The sequence below is a fragment of the Mesoplodon bidens genome, assembly GCF_964165515.1.
Source record: "Mesoplodon bidens genome assembly, contig: HAP1_SCAFFOLD_49, whole genome shotgun sequence".
Classification (NCBI taxonomy): domain Eukaryota; kingdom Metazoa; phylum Chordata; class Mammalia; order Artiodactyla; family Ziphiidae; genus Mesoplodon; species Mesoplodon bidens.
The window spans coordinates 2,113,004-2,139,237 of record NW_027671810.1 but is presented as its reverse complement, the minus strand read 5'-3'; the positions used below and the strand labels follow the sequence as shown (position 1 = coordinate 2,139,237).

At 34.3% G+C, this 26,234-nt stretch overlaps 2 long non-coding RNA genes across 3 annotated transcripts in view; one reads left to right on the top strand and one right to left on the bottom strand.

Moving 5' to 3' along the window:
* LOC308611007 overlaps window positions 1-26,234 on the bottom strand; it is a 290,376-nt gene that overhangs the window by 209,687 nt on the left and 54,455 nt on the right. The window lies entirely within an intron of this gene.
* LOC308611008 lies at window positions 619-23,287 on the top strand. 2 transcript variants are annotated; one of them, XR_014014743.1, is made up of 4 exons: window positions 619-1,127; window positions 17,751-17,972; window positions 19,493-19,581; window positions 23,183-23,287. It is a non-coding gene; the product is annotated as an uncharacterized lncRNA (long non-coding RNA). The 2 variants fall into 2 exon arrangements; XR_014014742.1 differs by lacking the exon at window positions 19,493-19,581.

Below are 26,234 nucleotides of genomic sequence, written 5' to 3'. Positions count from 1 at the left end.
CAGATGCACAGTTGGCATTCAAATTATTGCCTCAGGTTCTGCTTCTAAGGGAATTCAATTTATAGCCTCCTAACAATCCAGTGCTCCTTACAGAGCCATCACTGGTACAAGTACCAAGGCATGGCACATTATGTATCACCCCTCCTAAATCCTAATATTTTGAAACAGATAGGAAAGAGCACGACCTTGAAGAGAACAATCGTTTCTATGAGAATAGCCAATGGATAAAGGGAAGGAGAGACAGTGCCATTTGTTTTCCATTAATGAGAGTGTGAAATTTATGGGCAGATGGTCTAACAGGTGTGACTATAATTTGAGGGGCCTGCTCCCTTGGTTACAGAAGACTGCTATTGTTATTATTATGGAAGCACAACCTCATGACTTTATTGCTTCACTTGATGTAGCCTTTTCCTTTACCCTTAAATCTTTCTATATCACTGAATTGCAGCCAATAGATTTATTTTCTCCCTATGGCTCCATCACACAAAAAAGACACACATGTGCACACACACACACACACACACAGAGTTTTGTGTATGCCAGTGCTAGAAGAGACAAGCTCATGGTGCATGTATGCGATGGATATTGTACATTACAGGTCCCTGTGAGATAGTCTTCTGCAGGTTCGTATGTTTATTTTATGAATAATTAACTTTAGTAAAGTTAATTTCCTGAAGATCTTGATGAAGGCTGAAGAAAGGAAGTAAATTTTAAAGAAAAAGACTTAGAAACTTGCCCTTTTTGCCCTCTCTTTGTGTCTTAATGAACAAAGGATAACTGGGCCTTTTTTGAAGTCTTTGCTTGAGTTGAAGACACAAAATGCAACCTGTACTCTTATCATAATATGTTCAGTTTATGAGTACACAAACTTATAAACTGTGAATTTCCCTAAAGTTATTATACCATGTAGAAGATGTTTGCTGGGACGTTTACTTAAAACCAAACAATTGAGGTCTATATGTCCAAATAATTTCCTTCTCTCTTGCTGTCTCCATTTCAGTTTCCTGAGTTTCTGGGAAGGCCTGGTTTCCCCAAAGGAACGATTTCTGGTAGAATTCTGGAAGTCTGACCCAAGAAAAATAATCCAGTATAGCCAATGAATTGAGGACAAGAAGGTTTCCAATCAGGTAGGAACATTTAATCTCATACATTACAATCACCTTAAATAAGGTGTGCTGATAGCTGGATATGATATAACTGCTTGGAAAAAGATGCATATCTAACCTACCCAACAAGGAAGTTGTTCTCAATTCCCTTAGAGGTTGTGATGTTTATCAGAGAGTGCCTTGGGGGAAAATGAATACAATAACAGTATGATGCTTTTTTTTTTTTCATTTTTAGCTCATTGTTGCCAAGTACACTTGGTGATCTTGGTGCCTGTGGTTTAATCCCAGGAGGTTAGACATGTGGAACAGCACATTAACCCTTTTTAGTATTTTCTCCCATGACAAATCATTTTTATAGGTTGTCTCCATGGTCTTCTAGTTGCTTATCAAAATTAAGCATCATGTCTTCTAAGTGAGTAATAGCCCCAGTCAGTGTGAGGAAATCAGCTTGGTTCTTATTGGGGCACAAATTCTTGGTCTTGGCACAAAGTGGGTTCACATAGGGAGTTAGAAGGAGAAGAATGGGGCATGCGAAAGGGGAGTTCTGTGTTCTCATTTACCTATGCATGTTGAAACTCCACTAACAGTTTTATTTTCATTAGCAATTTGTGATAAAAACTTAGGGTAAAGGGAATAATGAAGCTGTGCCATTATATGGCAGGACCAAAGATAGTAGTGACATCAAAATCAGGGCCTATCCATCTCATTTGCAGTTATATACTCAGTGTTTAGCCTAGCATTTGACCCCTCATCAGTATTCAATAAGAAGATGCGTGTTGAATGATTTAGGGATGAATTAATGAATGAAAAAAGTTAATATGGTTGAAAATGTGTTTTATCCTTGTATTTTCGTGTGTTGACTTCTGTATTTCAAGACCCAGCACTGTAACTGACACATAGAATATAAGCAATAAAATTTGCTGAAAGAATGAATGAGTCCCCACAATTCTAAGAATAATTTTAAGACCAACACAGACCCCATATCTACCATGGTCTATGACAGAAGTATCCAGAGATGAAAGCCTGATCTCAGCTAGTGGTAGAGCTGACAGAATTTATCTAGTTTTAATAATTTACAGCTCATCCCATTACATCTAGGCATAGTACCTACGTGAGCCATACAATTAAATGTGGACTGAAAAAAAATGCACAACCTAAAAGTTGAGAATTATGTTTTATTTGGAGGACATACTGAGGACTTAAATCAGGAGACAACCTCTCAGATAGCTCTGAGGGACTGTTCCGAAGAGGTAAGGGAGGGCACAGGATATTTAGGGGTTCTTGCAAAAAAAAAAAAAACCCAGGTAGTTGGAACATCAAAAGATTACTGTTAATTAAAGAAACTAGACATCTTAATTAAATAAATTTAGCACTTTTCTATATATGGTGAGATGCAAGAATCTGGTCTCATGGAAATCATTCCCTTGATATGCACTTTAATTATCTAGGGCCAGTATCCTGTTTTCTCCATCCTGAATCCCCTCAGGGTGCAGCATTGGGGGTGGCTTCAGTGGCTGATGGCTTGATGGCTATAACATCCTTTGTACTGATACCGCAGGCTACATTCTTTGTCCACGTAAATGACTTGAATATGGATAGTAAATCTGTGGATTTGCAAAACGTAATTCTTGGAGCATTTTTAGAAGGACAAAGTTAAGGGCAATTTCAGAAGCACTAGCAGCTAAAATTGCTATTTATACTTTTCCACCGGTAGGTAGTAATCTGTTGTTGCTATCTTCAGTATTCCCAAGGGATAACAAAAGCCATTTAATTCTAGAAAGAAATGTAAACTTTAGCACAATGCAACTTCCATAAAACCAAACACACAAACACACACCCAACTCTCGCAGATATGAAGTAATAATCTAAAATAGAATCCTGGAACTAATTGCAAAAAAAGAGCAAATGTACTCATATTGGATTTTATTCTTTTATTAATGTTTGAGATATATATATATATGTATTTATTAATAAAATTCAGAGTTGCTATATGGAGAAATAGCTTTGTACCAATATTGTCTTTGTATGTGTTTATCAGTAATGTATGAGATTGCCTCCTATGCTCCTTTTCCTTTATTCTCTTGCAGGCAGTAGATGTAGTTATCAGTTGTTTTTAAAATTTCTAGGCAGCCAAAGGACTAGTATCACTTAAATAAAGAAGGCAAATTGTCCTAAAGTAGGAACAATTTTCCTTCATTATGGAACATAAAGTCCTCCTATGAAGGGGGAAGAATTTCATAGCTAAAAGCTTTCAACTACAGAAGATGTATGAGTAACTATGTATGTTGTTTCAAAGTGGACTCTCTATAATTAATGTCTAGGGGTTATCTTTGGTATATAATGGATTTTGATTTTTTAAATATTATTAGATAATCTACAAAAGAATATATTTAATTGTATGTAAGTTATGAGAAATAATAAAAACTCCTGCAAACACACCACCAAAACTAAGAACTAGAATCAAAACTGCTGAGTCTTCTCTCTGTTCTCTACCCTGACCCCACCTTCCTGCTTTCACCAAAGAAATCACTCTGATCTTGGCTTTATGTTGAACATCCACATAATTTTTATCTGATTTTGCTTATTATTGAGATTTATAAAATTGATATCATACTTTAGTCTTCTGTGCTTGCTTTTTTTACTCAACATTATGTTTCTAAGGTTCATCCACTTTACTTTAACTAGTGTTCATTCATTTGTACTACTGTATAATATTTTATTGTATAAATACAAGAAAATGTGTTTATTATTCTATTAATGATATTTGGGTTGTTTGGGGCCTATTACGGACAGTACTTCCATGAACATTTATTTTAATGTTTCCTGGTACACATGTGCAAGATTTAACATAAGTAAAAGAGTAGACATACTAAGAGTAGAATTGCTGAGTTGTAGGGAATTCAAATATTCAACTTTAAAAATGCATGTCAAAATGTCTTCCAAAGTTATGGAATCAATTTTCAGCCCTTTTGCTCTATAGCTTCACCAGTTAGAATGGCCATTCTAGTCTTTTGTTCCTTGTATTAGTCTGCTCAGGTTGTCCTAGCAAAATACCTCAGATTCAGTGGCTTAAAAAACAAGAGATTTATCTTCTCACAGTTCTGGAGGCTGGAAGTCCAGGCTCAAGATGTTGGCAGTTTTGGGTCCTCCTGAGGCCTCTGTCCTTGACTTGCAGATGACCACTGCTTCCTTGCTATGTCCTCACATGGCCTTTTCTCTGTGTGTATACATCCCTCTTATCTCTTTCTCTTCTTACAAGGACACCAGTCATATCAGTTAGGGCCCCACCATTATGACCTCATTCAACCATAATTATGTTTTTAAAGTCCCTGTCTCCAAACAGCCACATTGGGAGATGGGGCATCAACATACGAATTTTAGGGAACACAATTCAGTCCATAACAATTTTAATTTGTATTTCTCTAATTACTGATAGGCTGAGAATCCTTTCATTTGTTTAACAGTTGCCTATGTTTCCTATTCTGTGAAGTCCAGAGAATATCTTTTGTCCATTTTTCTACTGTTTATCTTTTTCTTACTTATTTGTATTGTTTTTTAAATACAAGCAAATAATCTTTGGTCAGCTATATATGACACAAATAAGTTATTTCATACCTTCTAACATTTTTAATGTTGTCTTGTGATAAATAGCGGCTCTCAATTTTAATGAAATCAAATTTATCTTTTAGCTTAGTGTCTTTTTGTTCTACTTAAAATGTCCTTCTCTAGTTTAATGCTACCCAGATATAGTATATTTTCTTATGAAAGTTCTAGTGTATCTTTGTTTTATATTCAAGCCATTAATGCACTTACAATCGACTTGTCTGTATTATCCAATTTCTGTTTTCTTATGAATAATTAAGTTTTCCAGGACCATTTTGGAATGAATGGATTTTTTAGGTGTGTCTGAGCTGTTCTTGACCATTCACATAAATTTCAGAATTGGCAATCCTGTAAAACCTCTATTAAGTATTTTTATTGTAATTGTATTGACTATATAAATTAAGTTGGGGAAAACTTACACCATTATGTTGAGTCTTTTCAATCCATAAACAAGATGTACCTCTCCATTTATTTAAGACTTCTTTAACATCTTTCAATAAGGTTTCATTTTCTCCATAAATGTCTTGCACATTTTTATTTAGATTTATTCCTAGGGAGTTTTTTTTTCCATTTTAAATAATTTTTAAGCTCTCTCTTTGTTCCTGGATTATAGAAATCCAATAGATTTTTGCATCTTGAGTTTATATCTAGCCATCTTGCTAATATTGTTTTTTAGTAAGAGAGAGGATTTTCTTAGCAAAGAGGAATAAATGTAAAATTAAGTAAAAAGGTTATGGGTCAGCTCTGGTCAATAGAACTTTCCATGATAATGGAAATGTTCTTAGTGCTGTGAAAAACTACAGCCATTAGTCACATGTGTTTTTAAATTTTTAAATGTAAGTTCAATAAAATTAAAATTTCAGTTCCTAAGTCAAACTTGCCCACATTTCAAGTATTTAATAGCCACTTGTGACTAATGGACACTATACTGGACATTGTATCTCTAGACTATTAGACTGTGAAGCCATGGCGTCCCGGGATTTTTTTTTTTTTTTTTTTTTTTTTTTGCTGTACGCGGGCCTCTCACTGCTGTGGCCTCTCCCGTTGCGGAGCACAGGCTCCGGACACACAGGCTCCGCGGCCATGGCTCGCGGGCCCAGGCGCTGCGCGGCATGTGGGATCTTCCGGGATAGGGGCACGAACCCGTGTCCCCTGCATCGGCAGGCGGACTCTCAACCACTGCGCCACCAGGGAAGCCCGCGTCCCGGGATTTTATCTTTGTCAATGGCATAGTGAGATCTTTTATGTGACAGTTATTCTGTTATTAAAAAGAGAAGTTACTTAACCAAGTCATCCCTAACTTTTTGAAATAATCCAACATAGCTTTCACCATCCATGAATTTCTTGAATCATATTTATGTTTCTAAACTATTTCTTGTATCAGGTGTTCACTTTATACCAAGTTCATTGTCCTAAAATGGCACATACCAAAGTATCAAGAGGTTCCCTTATTCCTGATAAGCTGTGATTGGATGAAGAAGACCTTGTTACCCTGCCTGTCTGATTTTTATTATAATCAGATGTTAATCTGTACCAGTCTCCATATTCAAAATTCACCTTCAAAATTATATGTTATTTACATGATGGTTGTCTTTATTTCATTTAGCTAGTATCATGACCTTATAAATGCAGTTTTGGTCATTTTCTACTAAAACCTCATATTTATCTGTGTGGAAAAACATCTCCTACTTGTTTGCCCTCTTATAAACTCTTCCTGTAATTTAATCCTCATGAGCTTTATTTCCCCTAATTGTAATTACTTAATATTTTGTAAAACATTTAAGAGATCACTGGTATGCTCTTTTTTTCAATCATCTATACATTTAAACAGTGTGTTGCAATAAGAAATAGTACTGGTAATCAGAAGACCAGAGTCTTAGTTTTACCCGTAAAAATGAACTATATGTGCATTTAAATAAGTTTTATATAAGGTTATATAAGGTTTATTCTGATTCTAAAATTGTTATGATTATTTCGAAAATTATGTGTGAAATATGGCATTATTCAAAACCAATAGAGGTTTGAAATCTATTAAAAATCTACAAAGAATTCAACTATTTCACCTTTTTCCCTGATTTGATATTAAACTGTAATCCTTCATCTTTCACTTACAGCATGCTGTAGCTGCTGTTGACACAAAGACAAAATATAATGTCTAAATATTGTGTACTTGTTTTTTAAATGAATACTTTTGTTTAAAATTGTCTTTTACATAGATTCTTGATTCCCTTTTCACAACTTTTCCATTCCCCATGCTACTGCAATCAATCACTCATGATAGAAAATTATTCTCTTTTCTGTTTGCTAAAGCTCTTTTTAAAATACCAAGTTTCAAATGATCATCAATTCAAGAAACTTTGGGAAATGAACCTCATCATTTTCAGAATGAATATTTTGTTTCACTGGCTACCAGGACACCATCCTCTCCTAGATTTCTCCCCTCCTCACTCACCATTCCTTGGCAGTCTCCCTTGGTGATGCCTCCCATCCCTCAATGTCTTTTAGAATGCCCTAAGGCTCATTCCTGGCCCCCTTCACTCTCCATCTACCTTAACTACTCATGAGTTTTAATCTAGTCCCATTACTTGAATGGGAAGATGACTTATGATTCCCCAATTCGTACTTCTAGCCCTAAGCACTCACCTAACCTCCAGACTCCTAAGTCCAATTTCCCACTAAATATCTCCAATCTATGCATAATAGACATTTCAAACTTAGCAAATAAAACTCAATATTTTGCTTTGATCCATCCATTGCACTCCCGTTTTTCCTGGCTCCATAACTCATCCAGTTGCTCAGGCCAAAAATGTTAGATTCATCCTTGAACTCTCACTTTCCCACAATTCCTGTGTCCAGTCCATCAGAAATTCTTGCCAGTCTAACTTGAAAATACATCCTGAATCCACCTACCTCTCACCTTACTCTTGCCGTCTTTACTTACTCCAAGCCATCATTGCTTGCCTCATCTAATGCAATAGGCAGCCTCTTCCACAACCTCCTTGCTTCCTCCCCTCTTGCCCCAATCCTTATAGTCTATAACCAATACAAGAGCCAGAATAATCACAAAAAAAACATGAATCATATCACATTATTTCCCAAAACCTGTTCCCATCACTTTAGAATAAAAATTAAACTTTTTACCTGTCCCACATGCTTTATTCAGTATTTCTTCTGCCCTACTCTCCAAGCTCGTTTACTACTACTCTTCTCTCACACACACATCCAGATTTTCTTTCTGCAGTGGCTTTCCCAACATCAGGGCCTTTGCACTTGCTATTCCCTAAAACCTGGAAGATTTAAAAAATCTGTAAGGTTCCTCCAAGCAAGATCTTAGAAGGTATTTACATTTCATTTTGTAGAGACATTTGGTAGAAGACATTTTTGCAAAAGATAGATACATTTTACTTTGGCGGCTATTCACACATCTGGCAATTTCCAAGTTGGTTAAATAACAAATGTGAATTGATGAAGCTAAAATAAAAGAACTGTAGTTGGTGAGACCTATGTGTTTTAAACCGTGAACTTTGAGGAATTGTAGACATGCAAACTCCACCATGGTTTCAGTGTTAATGTGTGAGAATTAGCTAAGGTATTTTCCAAATACTCATTACTCTCTAAAGAGCTTCTGAGCAGGAAATCAGAACAGGGCCTGTGGACCTGAATTTTATCTAGTACCACAGTTGATTCTGTTGCAGGTGGTTTTCAGTCAGCCCTTTGAGAGACACCAAGCTGGGGTATTTGCCCAGATATGATTACCAATGGTCATGCAAGTCACCAATGAGATACAATCGAGAATCAACAAATGACTGAAAAGAGTGACAAAAGAAGAAGAGGATCCAGTAAGGATCAGTAGAGACGCTATCCCAAGCACTCTTGGCTAGGAGTTTTACACATCCATTCATATAAATGGATGATAGTTAACAGCCAAATGGCACTGCACATTTTTTTAAGTTGCTGAGTATTAAAGTGTATGGCTAAGCATCATAAGTTTTGTTAAATTATATTTTGGTTGCTATAAAATTAGGTGTACATTGTGTGTCATAGATGTAGGGATACAGATGTGTAAATATATGTCATTGTTTCAGTTCTTCAGCTGATACTTCATAATGTCTTTGCAACTTCTAAATGAAGGGCCTCTTCAAATATTGTTTAGAAAGGAAAGATACCTGTTCATCCCTGTCCACCTCCCTTTCTTCATCCCCTTCCTTGTCCCTTCCCTTTTTTTTATATCTTTATTGGAGTATAACTGCTTTATAGTGTTGTGATCCCTTCCCTTCTTGAACAAATTAGTCCATTAAGTGAGGTAAAATAACCCTTTGTCAGCATGGGGGAGGTGGGCATTCAAGGAACCAAATGACTTGGCATTGGGTCTCAGAGTCTGAGAAAGGGGAGAGGATGTCTGCATAAGGGAGCCTGGAGTTGACTGCTGAAGTCTGATTCGTGTGAAAGGGCATCCACATGAGGAAGTGGCCTTGGCAACCACTGTGTACAGATTGTCCTAACCCGTGCCAGGTGGAGAAAATGTGTGGATGGGAAAGTGGCAGCTACAAGAATTTACTTAAATACAGGAAGATTGATCAAATAATTAAGGATATTAAGAATATGGTAATCAGTGTTATTTTAATATCTGTGGAGGGAGTTAAAATATGTAAAGGGCAAAAACTAGAATGAAAGAGTGTTGAAAGGGAATGGAGGATGTTAATGTGAACACATGATTTTCAATATAGAGACATTATAGAAAAAACATAGACTATATGTATGCATATGTTTATGAATGTGTTTGTGAATATGTGTAAATGGTTATGAATATGTGTTTTCATATGTGTGTATGTATATATGTACATAAATCCCCTAGCTCTGCCTATTGAGAGTACCTGGGACCACTGCTTCCCAAGAGCAATGAATACACCTAGTGTCCAGATCTTGGTTTCTAAATACAGCTCTCCAACTGAAGGAACTAAAGCTCTTTGGAGAAATGGCTGATTCTAGAACCACTACAGGGAAAATATAAGATGACCCTAGAACATATTATTGTTTCAAGAAGTAAGGGATCAGCCATAAAAAGAAGCGAAATTGAGTTATTTGTAGTGAGGTGGATGGACCTAGAGTCTGTCATACAGAGTGAAGTAAGTCAGAAAGCGAAAGACAAATACCGTATGCTAACACATATATATGGAATCTAAAAAAAAAAAAAAATGTCATGAAGAACCTAGGGGTAAGACGGGAATAAAGACACAGACCTACTAGAGAATGGACTTAAGGATATGGGGAGGGGGAAGGATAAGCTGTGACAAAGTGAGAGAGTGGCATGGACATATATACACTAGCAAACGTAAAATAGCTAGCTAGTGGGAAGCAGCCGCATAGCACAGGGAGATAAGTTCGGTGCTTTGTGACCTAGAGGGGTGGGATTGGGACGTTGGGAAGGAGAGGGATGCAAGAGGGAAGAGATATGAGGATACATGTATAACTGATTCACTTTGTTATAAAGCAGAAACTAGCACACCATTGTAAAACAAGTATACTCCAATAAAGATGTTAAAAAAAAAAAAGAAGGGAGATACCACAGAATAATTGGGAAACATCAAAGGATATAGAAGCCAAACTGAAGGGGTTTCCATTGGACAAATCTTGAACAATCTCAGCCTCAAAATAAATAATGGCAGAAACGTATTATAGTCAATTGAATAAAATAGGAGTCTATGAGTTCATACTGATTTAAATAATTAAATTGAGTAAATTATGTTTGATGAGGAACAGGATATTTACATAATTACAAAGTGCCTTACCAGAAAAATTATTAATAATGAAGGAGAAAAAAATAACTTTACAATGGAGAAGACTGGGTATACACCTTAATCAAATGAGTCACATGATATTCCAGTAAGGTTACAGGTTAAAAGTTTGCCAAAATTGTTTGATAGGAAGCAGTGAGAAGAACAGAGCTTCACCACTGTGTTATTCCTGCCAACTACACATATCCTGAATAATCATGAGACAAATACAAACAGCTAAATCCTACAAAATAACTGATCCATATTCTTTAAAACTTTCTAGTTCATGAGATTCAAGGGAAGCCTGAGAAAATTTTCCAGATTAAAAAACTAAAGAGACAGGACAACTAGATGCAACATGTGACACTGGGCTGATCCTTTTATTATGAAGGACATGATGGGGATAATTGACAAAACTTGAAAGGGGTCTGAGGATTAGTAGCTCTGTGGTCATGTGTCAGTGTTAATTTCCTTATTTTCATGATTATATTTGGATGTGTGTTTGTAGGAAATACTAGAGGATTTGGGGGAGACATTGCATTGTGTTAGCAACTACTCTCAAATGGTTTGGGAAATAAATTATTTTTATTGTCATTTCAATCTTTCTTTAATTTTTGAGATTGTTAAAAGAAGGCAAAAAAAAAGAGGAGTAACCCTCCTTTTCCTGGCGACTGCCATAGTTAAAAGCTCAGTTTACAATGGTGGTCAGTTTTTCAGTCTATTTGTGCTAATTTCTGTTACTAACAACATAGCATCTTATTTTCTATTTGAGGTTTATGGATTTTTCCGAATTATGCTTTTGCTTTTTATTCGATCAAATGTCTATGAATTTGATAAAGTCCTCGGTATTAAAACAAAATCAGTAAGATTCATAAAAATAAAAATAAGTTCTTGGAGAAATTTATAAATTTCTACCTGCATTCAAATTGGAGTAAGTTGGCAAGAAATTTATAAGGGGAAAATACTATAAGGAGCACTCCCATTCAGAAACTCAAAATGGTTGCACGTGTTTATCTTGTAAGAGGTCTGTGATGAAACAGCAGGATGAAGGCTATATGTCCAAACTTAAATGCAATCTTTTAAATCGCCTTTCGTGTCAGGCCATGTAAGAACTGGGCAATTCAAGAAGTAAATTAGAACAATTCTTATTTTCAATAATTTCTTAGGTCAACACTTAGAATAATGAAACACTTATCTTTAACTCCAAGAAATCTGGACAGTTATTAAAGCAAATGTGTTGTCCTACTGGCCTACACCTGGTTACAAACAGCAGTACGACTTCAGAAAACCCTGGACACTGAGTGGGCTTTCTAACTATAGCTTTTTCTTTCTATAAAGGTGTTTTACAAGAATGCTATCTTTTGTGAAAATGTGGCCTTTAGAAAGGGTACACTAAGGTCTGTGACTTTTAGACCTAGAAAAGATTTGAAATATTTTCTTAGCCTGGGAATCCACATTTTAGGGGCATAGAAAGAGAAACCCAATGAAATTAAATATTTTGCCCACCATCAAATGGCAAACAAGTAATAACGACAACACTCAAGCCTCTGTCTTCTAAATCCATTGAATGCAGCATAAATAGATTTCAATAACTGCTGATTTTCATTGTCCTCAACACTACATTTCTTCTGTGCCTTATCCCTCTTCTTTTAAGAGGGATGACATTATCTGCAAACTTTATCTATAACTATTTTTTTTTTAATTTTGCTGTTTTGTAAACTTTTTGTTTCTATGTTGAAAATGTGTAAGGACATTTACCTTCTTTCTTGAAACACCTTTGCCTGCATTTATCACATTTTATTGTTGAACTATCGTGTAGCAATAAGTACAAAAGCGCCTCTAGTAGAGGAGATAATATCAGAGGCAACAAGGTGTGTGTATGGGGGGGCGGGGTTAGAGTTGACATACCTTAAGGGAGATGAGGAGAGAGGGAAGAGAATAGAAAGTTTATTTATTTGAAAAAATATGGCAAGTTAGAGAATTTTGGCTAAACTTAATACAATATAGCTTTCCTTAACTTAAATTCCGGGTTAACTTCCACTCTTTACATTGCCACAGACTAGGGAATAAACAAAGCAAAAAGATTTTTGGTACCACCATTTTGTGTTAATTTCATAAAGATTTCTACAAGACTTTTAAAAAATAAATTGCAAAACGAAAGTCTTGTCTTTAGCTTATTTTCCCTGCATGCTTGCACTTTAATAAGTTGATAAATGGCATTTAAACTCAATAGTTATGATTAATTCTGTCCCACAATTTTTAAAAGCACTGGGGATTGTGTGCGTGTGCATGTGCCCACCTTTACAACCAGTAAAATAAAGTTCTTGATCCAAAAATTATTAGCACTTAGACTATTGAATAAAATCAGATATGATAGAGGGGCCAGCTGTTGGTAGGTTTAAAAGTCACCCTAGGTGATTAATTCATACAGCAGTGTTGCACGTCTCTCTTTAGATGAAGCACTTAGAAGTATAACCAAGCATGGATCTAATTTCATATCTGAGATGTGTTTTATTTAGAGTTCTTTGGCAAGTGCTTGCTCTATGTGTTTTTATAGTCTTTGGTTGTGCTATAAAAATGTCAAAATTATGAATTAACAGATGTGCAAAAGTGAAATCCTAGAAGATAGGATAAACATGAAGTCCTCTAATTATCACTCAAATAAGTTTGGTTGACACAGAACTGGGAATCAGATAAAGACATTAATAATTCATAATGCTGAAGTTAAAATCTTCTAGTTACAGCACAAAAGAAATCCTAATTTGTACCACAAGGTAATGAATTCAGTACTTTTCATTTGTTAAACATTTGCTTATTACCCTGCACCGTGCATATAAAACTGTTCCCAAATTTGGAGGGCAAACAGGAAAAACAGACACTCTCTACCCTCAAGTTGTTTATACTGCAGTCAGTGAAATTTCTCTACTTTGAGATCTTTTAATTCCTCAGCTCATTGTAACATCTTGTTCAGATGAATTGTTTTTTATTTGTTAAAACCAATGTGTAGCACTTGAAATAGTTTCCTCAATGTTCCTGATAGTGAAATAGAGTCATCATGGTAATTTCCAATACTAATTATAGAGTTGATAGGAGAAATGCTCAAGATTGATAGTAAAGTGATTTCAATAATCTACAAAATGTCTTGAGGTTTCCCAGATAACAACTTGTCTCCCAGACAAAAATGCACTTATTATTTATCTTCCAAGCTTATAAAAATTTTTGTACTTTAATCATATAGAGATTTTACAACATCTTTTCATTCATATTTTAAGATATTTTGTTCAGTAGATTATCTCATTTAGAAACTATTGATTTATATATACATACTATGTAAATATTAGTATACATTTCTCAATGACTAGATTAGTGCTTTCTTAACTACTTAAATTTGTTTAATTCATATTGTTGTTCTTCAGCATTTCTTTTACTCACTGGAGCCTATCCTACTGACTTCAAAAAGCCTGAAAAATCTGAAAATCCCATTTAAAGTAACTGTATGGAAAATCTTTAAAATAACATATAATAATGGTAGAGAAGAAGTGTATTTAACATTGTGCTGAGATTATTCCATTAATAAAGAGATTAATCAATAATTCTAATATTCAGACATATAATCAAAATGAAAAACAATCATAATACTGAGCAATGACATTTTCAATAAAGGGAGATATTAAATATTGTATAGGAAACTAGAATCTGCAAAGCAGACAAGTTGGCAATGATTATACATATATTTAAAATATGTTGAAACAGTCATAGACAGTTTTTCTTTTTGGCTGAAAAGAGGCATATTGAAGTGTTTAAGCACTACTTCAACTGGAATAGATATTTAGACACTATACAGAAAACACGATTGCAGAAGAGCAGATATTAGCAGGTGTGTGAATGTGTATGTCTTTTTTTTGTGTGTGTGGTACGCGGGCTTCTCACTGCTGTGGCCTCTCCCGTTGCGGAGCACAGGCTCCGGATGCGCAGGCTCAGCGGCCATGGCGCACGGACCCAGCCGCTCCGCGGCATGTGGGATCTTCCCAAACCGGGGCACGAACCCGTGTCCCTTGCATCGGCAGGCGGACTCTCAACCACTGCGCCACCAGGGAAGCCCGTGTATGTCTTTAATTAATGTATTTTCATTCATTCAAAACGGGAAGAATGCCAAATTTACTTTAAAGCTGGCATTGTGATATGTTAAAGTTCCATTCTTAGACTTTTGCTGCTGTTGCTGTTCCTTTAGTATTCACCAAAGAGTACCGTCCTGTCATTTATCCAAGTTAGAAATCTAGGAGCAATCCTAGGATTCTCATTATAGGGTCCACTACCTTCATGCTCCCCCCTCAATAAGTAACACATTCTTGGCTCTCCTATATAGGAAAGCTCTCTCCAATGTACGCCTGCTCTGTCACTCTCCGGGTCCAGCATCTCTGCCTCAGCCTCCCATTGAAGTCACTTCTAGTTCATTCTGTGCAGGGCCATTTTTAAACCTTCCTCAGTCCTAGGCAATTGCCCTTTTAGAAGCTTTACCCTAAATGTTATCAAATGCATTAAAATGTGCCCAAGTCACATATCCAATATAATTTAGAGATAACTATATGAAAGCTGAGTAACATTGCTGTTGTAGTAATATTAGTTGAAAATATTAATTACACAAGTTTTGATCTCCATTTTGCAGATTTGTTTTCATCTTCTGGAGCCCTTTTTTTCAGGTTCCAAACAATTTTCTAAGTCCTTCTCAAACTCCTAGTCCCTAGTGAGTGTGCTTTTACTGTCACAGGGTTGAACAGCCCAGACAGCAAGATGTCTGAAGATGAAGACCATCACAGGGATGAGTAAATCAGATACGTGGAAGTTGGAATGCAAAGTGTTTGTAGAAAAAAATATACAAATCAAGGAAGAAATTGCAGTGTCAATTAATATGATGTATATCAGATGATAGTATTAAAAAGCCAGGTGAAAATAAAATAACTTAATAATGTACCTATTTGTCTGATTGTTTACTAGTGATATACTGCTCAGTGTAAGGTGAGAACCACAGATATTATCTTCTGGAAAAAAACCCTTTAAGCCCTAACAGTTTCAGTTTATAAATTTCCTCTCTAATAAATGAGGAATAAAATAATTTACAATAAATTAATTATTTCCTCTTCTGAAGGTACCAATACCACAAATTCAGTCAGAAGATGGATCAAGTTTTTCATACATTTCTCTCATTTCACATTTTTTAAATAAATGAGACTATATTTTGTCTAATGACTACCAGAACAACTATCTGGAAACTGTGACTTCATTATATGTGAGAGAGTATTTTAGGAGATACAGATGTATTTAGATGGAGATATAAATACATAGCATATATACACAATATTTAATCAGACACAGGAAATGTAGGATAGCTCCAGAGTGGTACACCCTATGTTCTGAGCTGCTCCGAAATGCAGTTCCTTTTTTTTTTTTTTAACATCTTTATTGGAGTATACTTGCTTTACAATGGTGTGTTAGTTTCTGCTTTATAACAAAGTGAATCAGTTATACATATACACATGTTCCCATATCACTTCCCTCTTGCGTCTCCCTCCCTCCCACCCTCCCTATCCCACCCCTCTAGGCGGTCACAAAGCACCCAGCTGATCTCCCTGTGCTATGTGGCTGCTTGCCACTAGCTATCTGTTCTAATGGGAGTTCTCTGGGCACAAAGGGCACTATTTTCTGTAATGAGATTAGAAGAAAGGATTTGCTAATAATTGCTTCTATAGCAACTAAAAATCTTGGAATCCCACCTTTCAGCATTTTGAAAATCTTAAAGGGGATGTTGTCAGTAACAAAAAAATTGAAGACTGATTATGTATTTAAATTAATGATTCTTTAAATTCATCTTTTAAATTGATTCATGCTTCTCAGAAAATAAAATATGCTAATCCGTATATCCTTTTTCCACTGCGTAGGGCAACTATATCTAAAAACAAAAATACTATCATTTTACTTTCCTTTACTATATTCCTCCACAGCTTGTGTTGTACTTTCATATTTTCTTTTCATTCTGCTAGTGAGATATATATCCATATATGTACGTATACATATATGTTTATATACACATAATATTTAGATTTTAGATATTTGCATTATGCAGGGCAATCCATAAAATGGATAGATGCTTAATTTTAATACCATTGAATACAATTTTCATAATTTTATACTTTAATTATTTTTGGAAGCACAAACCAGAAAGGGTAAAGCAAACTTGAAATGGAAAAAGATGACCAAGCTGGCATTTTGCATTTCAGACTTTATATTTGGACTACTCAGTGGGACAGATTATAATAACAAACTTTTGCTTTTGCAGGGAGGTCAATCTTTGCTTCTGCATTGCCTCATCTCTTTTAATCCCATCCAGTTTATTTTTCATCTCAGAAACTATATTTTTCATCTCTAGGAACTCAATTTGGGTTATTTTTATATCCTCTGTATGTCTATTTAAGATGTTGACGCTTTCCTTTAAACTTTTTGAACCTATGAAAATTAGTTATAATAACTGTTTGAATGTCTTTGTTTACTGATTGTACCCTTTTTCAGTCTGTTTTCATTAATTAATTTTTCTCCTTGTTATGGGTTATATTTTCCTTCGTCTTTGCATCCCTAGTAATTCTAGATTGCATGTCAGATATTGTGAATTTTACTTTACTGGTTGCAGGGCGTATTTGTATTTTTGTAAATATTTGTAACTTTGCTCAAAGAGGTAGTTAAGAAATAGTTTGATCATTTTGAGGCTTCCTTGTAAGCCTTATTAGGCTGCAAGTGAAACAATTTAGTCTAGGGCTAATTTGGTCCCACTACTAAGCCTATACCCATTGAATACTCTGTGTACTGAATACTCTAGTTGATGCTGCATGTATTAAATTATATCAAAACATATTTGTATAATCTTAAAGCAATAAATGCAACACATAAATATATAAAAAATTTTAAAAATTAACTTTTATTAAATAAAACAAAAATGTTTTCTTCTAGTAATTGTAGTATTTTAACATATTTAAATACTGTATCCCTATGAAATTCATTTTGTTAATAAATATGAAAAGATAATCCACCTTTATTTTTCACAGGTGACCAGGGACTTGTTCAAACACCAACATTTAACTGTATTACACAAAACATTATGCCACTGGTTTTTATGGGTTATCATTATAATTAACAGCTTTATACAACCGTTGTCTTGTGCTGTTTGTTGTTCAATGTCTAAAAGTATTGTTTAATATATATATTTTTTTACTTTTAGCAGTTTAAGCCAGGAGAGTAAATCCAGTTCCTATTACTCCATCCTGTCCAGAAGCACAGGTCTTAAGTGAAATTTAATACCAAAGGAACAGTTCCAAATTTTACAACGGATCTATCACTGGTTGTTAGCATATCTTCCCACACCCAAGACACCAAGATACCTTCTACTCACTGTTAAAGCTTTATGATGAGCAAAACTTCCACCACTGTGCTTCCTTAGCATGTGAGTATATTTTTAACTTACTGGTTATATATATTCTCTAATTATCCATTATTTTGTCCTTCTTTTTGATTAGATATTGATATCCACATTTTTTTTTCTAATAGCTCACAGAAATTTCTCTCATTAACAACACCAATAGAAATAACAATAAAAATCGCCTTGGGGGACCAAATTTATATCACATGATCAAGTTTTTATTTTGCTCCCATAAAACTTCTGCAAAATACAACCACTGTCTATCATCAGTATCATTAGAACAAAACCAGGTCATTCTAATCTCAAAAGCACAATATTTTATTTAACTTAATAAATTTCACATTATAAAAATTTTCTCATAGCATCATCCTTAATTCCTCAGTATTCACTAATATTGGGGGATTTTTCTTTCAGTTATTTGAGACTAAGGATGATTTTATTCATCTCTACAACCTGGTATATATATATGTACAATGTTTGTCAAAAGGTGGATATTCAAAAAAATTCTTGACTAAATTATGGTAATTCATGTGATCAGTTCTGCAGTTCTTAAAACTTTAAATTACTTGTTAATTCTAAGAGAAAGTCAGATAATTTTTAGAAGGATTTCCAAACCATGCTAAAGTGTCAGCCTTCATTTCCTTGTGTGAGGGAAACAGGAGAGAAATAGATGGTTTTAAAGTTCTCCAAGCTTCTGTGTCCTTTATACATCCACAATTTTAATCCTTATCATTTTCAAGATTTGCTAAATTATTTGAGGTGATCCATTCTCTTATTAAAGTTACATATTTTATGTCACATACTGAGCATATGAACAAATAACTTACTGATAAATGACAATGCCCATAACATCAGGTTAATCTGATTTCCATGAAATGAGCTATAAATTCAAGAATATTAATTCATCTAATAAGGGTGATGATTTACATAATGTTGCCTAAAATATTTCTCTTGATTATTTAAGAGAGTTTTCCTAGGGGAAAATAGCTGGGAAGTCTATAGAAAAAAAAATAACAACCATGATTAATTTAATTCCAGTCTAAAGGACTCCATATATAATGTATTTGAGAAAACCAAGTCACTATTATAGATTCCGATAAATGGTTGTATATCTGAGATATTTTTAATGTAACCCAAATTATAAGAAATAGTTTTTTGGTATAGAAGCAACCACTCTTTTACCTAAAGGAAAATATAAAATCTGAGTTCATTGAAAATTTGCCTCATTGCCCTCTGTTAGTTTGTGCCTGCCCCATCCTTAGGGGCCCAGTTAAGGACTATTCTATCATCCATACATCAGAAGAGAATGTCTGTGTTCTATGTTGATAGTCAGTCTAAACAAATATTTATACAGTTGAGATCAGAGATATAAAATGTCAGTTCCAAATCCACCCATGATGGCACATATACCAGACAGATGACAAAGGTTATAAAGGCCTGTGAAATACTTGAATCATATTTTGCAACCCTTGAAAGAATTCAAGTTGGAGATTAGCAGAAACCAGGCTCAGTTCTGTCCATAATCCCCTTTATCTGTCTTCTAGCCAGCAATATGAAAACCTGAAGCCAAGCTGACAAATAGAGTGTGAAGGGCCTTCTACTGCATTTAAGAAAAAACTGAGACTTGCTATAGGTAGAAATTATCTTTTCTATTACTATTATTGTTGATGTTGTTGTTATTCATAGAAATAATGAAAAAAAAAACCCTAAATAACATTATTCTGCTGGATTCTTTACTATATGCAACACAATAAATTAACTCGCTTCATATTACACTGGGCATATAACATGAAAACATGTGCAGAGAACAGAAATCAGTATCTGTACAGACAAATGCCCCTGTGATAGAGAAATCTATTATTTTAAGTCCAGACAATTAGATCTATTAAGGTGTAAGAGTGTTTCAGTACAGTCCTGCTAAAAGTAAACCTTAAAGGTAAATCGAAAAAAAAAAAGGAAAACTGATGCCAGTTAGATACAAAATATAAGATTATGCTATGTATATGGGACAGGATAGAACTCTGAATGCACTCACATGTAGGGAAAGCAATATTAGTGACAAATCAACTAATGTCCTTATTGAGCATAGACGTTCCAAGAAGGGTGAAGAGTACTGTATATTAGATGTAAGACTCATAATATTCAAGTTAGTTGTAAAAGAAACAAGGTAAATGCTTTCGGTCAATAGGATACGCTGAACTGATATTGAGAATCCTTTCTTGCAATCTGAACACACAGTTTGTTATACTTGTGTTTTCTTTTATATGTTGCTTTTACATGTAGCAACACATAAAAAGAAAATGAACAAGCTTACAAAAAATGGGGGGGGGATCCCCAGTCTCAGGATTTAAGGAGAAAAAACAAATTCAACATTAGAATAGTGAGGAGGAGTTGAAACCAAGAAATTCAAGGGGGCCCTGGAAATAATAAGCCTTGTTTTTGAGTGCTGGCTTTAAATATCTGTTGTCTTATCAGAAAACAGGTAGATGCTGTTGTCTTATCAGAAAACAGGTAGATGCTGGAAAACAATAGAATAATATCTTCAAAGTACTGAGCACATATAGCTGTCCAAATTAAAATTCTACACCTCATTTTAAAAAACTACTCAAGAACAAGAAGTAAAGAAATTTTCATTCATAGACAAAGAGGAATTACCACCCACAAACTGTAACAACAACAACAACAAAATGACTAAAGCAGTAGCAGCAGCTATTGGAATTGTCTGAAGGCATTAAAAAATATTCTGATGCCTGAAGCCAATACTTGGAGATTTTTTTTTTTTTAACCAGTGATCTAGGCGGTGTTTCAATAATGGGAACTTTAAAAAGTTCTCACATAATACTCATGTGTTTTAGGCAAGATTGGAGACCATTGTACAAAGAATGTTCTTCAGTAAGAAAGAAAATAAGCATAAAAAGAAGTAGGAAGGTGCACTGAACAGTGACCAGCAAAGAAATTTGTAATGTTGGAATGAATCTGAATAACGGTTGAGTGTAAAAAATAATAGCCAATGGGGGTATGTACAAAGTAAAACTAAAACACTAGATAATATACTGAAATACTGGAGATCAGATTTAAAATTTGAGGGGTCCATGAACCGCTTAGGAGGAAGATGAGATAATTAGTTTTAGACTTTTTCAAGTTAGAAATATATGTCAAATTTTTCAGAAAACACTAAAAATGAAGACTTCATATATGATTCATAAAAAGGTAGACCATAAAAAGAGAATGAAAAATGTGTTTAAACGAAGTTAGTACCGGGAGGGATGAAACATGGAAAAATAAAGGAGAAATAGATCAATAATCACAATACATTTGATCACAGAGACAATAAAAATAAATTTAAAAATTCCAGTTTATGCTGCTTACAAAAGACATATATAAACTATTTTTAAGATGCAATGCAATACTTCACTCGAAATAATTAATTATATACATGATAAATGATTTTTAAGATTACATATTTGGCATGATGACATGTCTACAAATTTTTAAAACTCAAAGCAATCATGTGTTTTTCATGGATTCATTTGCATATAGTAAAAAGTTCAAGCATGGATTCAAAGTATTTATATTCAATTCATGATACCAGTTATCTAAGAAGAGGAAGAATGGGACTGAAATGAGAATAGAGAGGAGAGAAAAGAAATGTGTGTGTATCTGTGTGTTTGTGTGTGTGTGTGTGAACACACGTACAACAAATGTGTGCTTCTTTCACAGCATGAGTCACTGTATTCCATCACAATATTAATAAGATTTCACACAATATGGGCATCTCTGCAGAAATTAAAATTGTCACATGCTTATTATGTGTATTGGGCAATGAGCTCACCTTACTATTTCCATCCATTCTTCAATTAAAATCTAGAAATGTGAATGGGCTGTTAGAATTTAGTTAGTGAGCCAATTATCTTTACAGAACATGCTAGTTATGCACAGCTTTTCCTTGGCTTAACTATGTTTTAAAATAGCAGGCATTCATTTTACGTCTTTAATTGATGGCTATCACACACAATTAGTTTGAAATTTCTTATCAATATGCGTGAAATATACTTGGTTGAATCATTGGAGTAATCTTTTTTGAACTTACCCAAAAGTATGTGTTTAGCCTTCCTAAACACAGTGGCACATTTCCAAATACAAAGTAGTTGCATTAGAATTATTCCTAATATGAAGACATTCAATATTTGTGGCAACAAATTTTCTCTTGAAAACTTAGCTTCCAGATGGAAGAAAAATAAGGGTAGAAATGTATTTAAAGGCAAATTTGAAGATGAGAAATCAAAATTCACATTCCATAGTGAAAGAAAAAGGGTTAGTAATTACAGAGAGAAAGGCAAATACAATGCAAAAATTATTGGAACATATTTTGCTCAATTACAAACAAACTTACATGGTAAGCTGTAGCTTCCATTATTGCACCAATTTGTAGAGCATATTTTAATATTTTCATTTTGAAAGGAAAATTTTAAAAAGTCATCTATTGTTTTTTTAGAAAGTATCTAGAGTGGTTGAAGTGAAATAACTTTCAGAAAATGTGTTAAAATGGGGCTACAAAAGACTTAGGAGGACATAAGCTTGGTTCTTATTATGGACAGTTTGCAGATCAGCCATGGGGATACACATTATTTCCAATTTAAAATGAATGATGATTCTATACACATATATATGCATCTTATCATATTGATTATAAACCAAGTAAAATCTCATGAAATCTAAGTATGTTTGAAAAACTTAAACCTATTTTTATGTTTTTCCAAACACTAGAAAATGAAAGCAATTTCTGTTGTTTGTCATTTTCTTTTGGACTCTCTTGGCTTCCTGAAAATGATTATGTCAAGATATTGGAGAAATATTCATAGGAAGCAACAGAGGCCATGAGAATAGAGACCTACACTGCTTCCTCATTAGAAAAAATAAAATAAAAATTCCTGTCTATCCATTTCAAATTACACTCAGGGATGCTTATAATATAGAATTTGAAAGTTGAATACATACTAGTTGTCAAGTAGTCAGCCCCGTTGATTATTCATGCATTCCCTCCTAAGTATGTTGTTCTTAGAATTCAGAGGGGTCCTTTAATCACACCCCCCATCTTGACCACTCACATCTCCAGATTTTCCTACTTCACGGCATATTGGTGTTTAACTTATTAAACAAATATTTGTTGAACAATTACTATGCATGCTAAGCAAAGGGGATCAAAGATGAATGAATATTCATTTGTCTTTAAGGAGACACAGTCTACTGGAGAGAGGCAGAACTGTGAACAGATGACTGCATAAAGAGGCAAAGTCAAGTCTTATTTATTCAGAGGAAGAAGTCCCCGTGATCAAGCAACAAGCAAAATCATTTCAGTGTGCAAGACATGGATTTGTGATTGAAAATGCACAAGCATATTTATTATCCATCATAGATGATCACCTGTTATAATCAGGGAGATTTCTTAATGGCACAGCATCTAGAGGAGGACGTCATGCATGAACCTGTCATATTCAGAAAGTAAGGAAGTGGCACAGTGGGAACAATTCAGGAAAGTAAATAAACATGACAGTAGGTTTTAAATCTACTTTACCTGTTCTTACTATTATTAATCTATTTGGGCAAGTGGTAGTTTTCATTGATGTTAGCATTTTTTCATCCACAACTTGAAATCAGACATTAAATATTAATATTATAAAAATATTACAAATGGAATTCATTCACAAATTTATAAAAATAGATCAGCACCAGAGACCTACTTATTGGAAACAAAGTAGGTAGAACAATGAAACTCATTTATAGTTCCTCCTCAACCAAAGTGGACAGAAGTTTTATATGTAGAGGTCAATCCTGGGCCAGAGGCTATTTAATATTTTCATCAAGTCTAGGATGATAGAAAAGCATGTGGATTTAGTCATTTACAGTTCTCTTTAGTTGATAAGACTGATTAATACTTTGTCAAGATCAAAATTCAACATGACCGTAATATGACCTTGACAAATTGGAGAAGTGGTTTAAAACAATGCAATTTAATAAGACTAAGGGTCAGGTATGGGCTTTAGAGGGATTGGGAAGGAAATGGAAATTATAATAATGTAGGTGATACCATGCCAGTGAGAATGCATTTGTGTGTGTAATATAATATGTAACAAATAATATTGAGTATGACTTGAGTCAAGAATATAGCAATAGCTTTTATTTTTTTTCTCTCTCTCACCATGGCATAGTGCTTACTCACTCACAAATATTTCTAATACATTTCCTCAAAATTTCATCATTAAATCCTGTATCCCTGCTGATAAAAGTAATTCTAAGATATGTAAATGAAGAGAAGGGTATAAAGGTACAAATAAGTGGGTGAATATTAATGAAATTACTTTGTATTGTGCTTTACAAATACGATTTATGCATTTATCTTGTTACTAACACATTCATTCATTCATTCATTCATTCAGCAATCATTACATATTTATAGAACTTCTACTAGGTCCCAGGCACTGCATTAGGTGCTGGTAATACAAGGTGTGGAAAAGCAAGCATTGTCCATATTTCTTAGAGCCTGCAGTCTAAAGAAGAATTACTAATTGTAGTAAATATAGACAGGGTACTGTGAGCCATGGAACAGGGAGCCTTTCTCACCTGGAAGGATGAGGAAAGGCATCCCTTGTGAAATGTCTTCTTAACTGAAGTATGACGTAGGTAGCCTAAGGGGACAAGGGAGTAAAGGAGTAAGTATTTCTTGCAAAGGGGAAAGCAAGTGTTAAGAATTTGAGCTTCAAAAAAGGAATGCTTCACGTTGATATTACAGTCTCAACAAATACAATTAAATTTCTGGTTGTTAATACATTGCATAAAAGTGGAGGAGTGGATTTCTGCCCAAATTAGGGCATATAGTTAGGATTAGAAATGTGCTCTGTGATATCAGTGACTTTAACATTGCAGTGAGACTGGGAGAAAAAAACGTACAAAGAGGCTATCCTCTGGACCCAATGGCACTGATGTACATCAAGACTTTTGCTGAAGTAGAAAACCTGCTATTGATATTGAGATGCTCTTGAATGAAACAATGACTTCAAATAAGAGTTCCAAACTGAAACTCAGAAAGACCACCAATCTGACATGACTTAAATTTGAACTGCTTCTCAGATAGGCAATTTATACTTTGGGGTAAATGGAAACTGGGCTTGGTTTCACTCATGATATCAATGACATTTTGCTATTAAATTTGGTTTAATACTTTCATTTTACAAATCCCTAACTTCAAAAACTCTCTAAGGGAAAGTAAGGGGAAAAGGATAGGACTAACTTGTTTAGTTACATTACCTTGCATTTTACATTTAAATTGAGCTGCGCTATCTCCACCAATGCTTGACTAGAAGCCTGCACAGTGAGTAGTTGTAATGGAGGAGATTGGCTGATTTTAATGGCCACATCTGATGGATCTCAAAGAAATTCAGGTAAAACAACTCTCTGCATAGTTCATAGTCAATTATTTATACTTACAGAAAAATGCCAAAGCCTAGAAAACTTTAAATGGTGGATAATCGGCAACATTCACATTTTTCCTTGAGGTTTTCAGGATCGTACAAACACATTTAGGCTTTGAAAGACACGTTTTGGAACTTTACTGGAGGTATTCTAAGAAATACCTTCATGTTAAAAGAATCTCCAAATATTTTAGGAATAACTAGTATCTCTCCGTAAATAATTCATGCCTTAATTAATTATTATCATTGTTAGAAATTAATACTGAAGTATTTCAGAAAAAGATGACATATTAAGAATGTGACACTGCTTCCATGTCATATAAGAGCATGAGGATATCTCTATTATGAAACTTACTGCATTTTGCTACAACATTTTTGTCTATCTTCTCTTCCAGATTACAAGCTTCTTAAAAAATAGACTGTGCACAGATTTAACTTTCTGGCCTACATTTGCAGCACTGGAGACTACTATTGAAATATTCATTCAAAGGATATTTTAGAAAACATTATAGACAGAACTCTACCATAAAAGAGCATATATAAATATAGCATATTTTCTGATGTTATTGAATCATCTTAAATATTGGTTAATGCAAATTTCAATCTCTAAGGCACTTCTACAACATACCTGAAAAATGATCGTCATCTTGTACTTGAATGTCCTCACTGAGAAAGAAATTGCCAACCCAAAATAAGTTTGTTTCATTTTTAGGAAGCTCGAATTGTGAGAAAACTCACTCTTAAAATAAGTTAAAATCTCTCTTCCTCAACTTCTATGCATTTTCTTGGTTTTTAAATTAGGGGCAACTTGATCTTT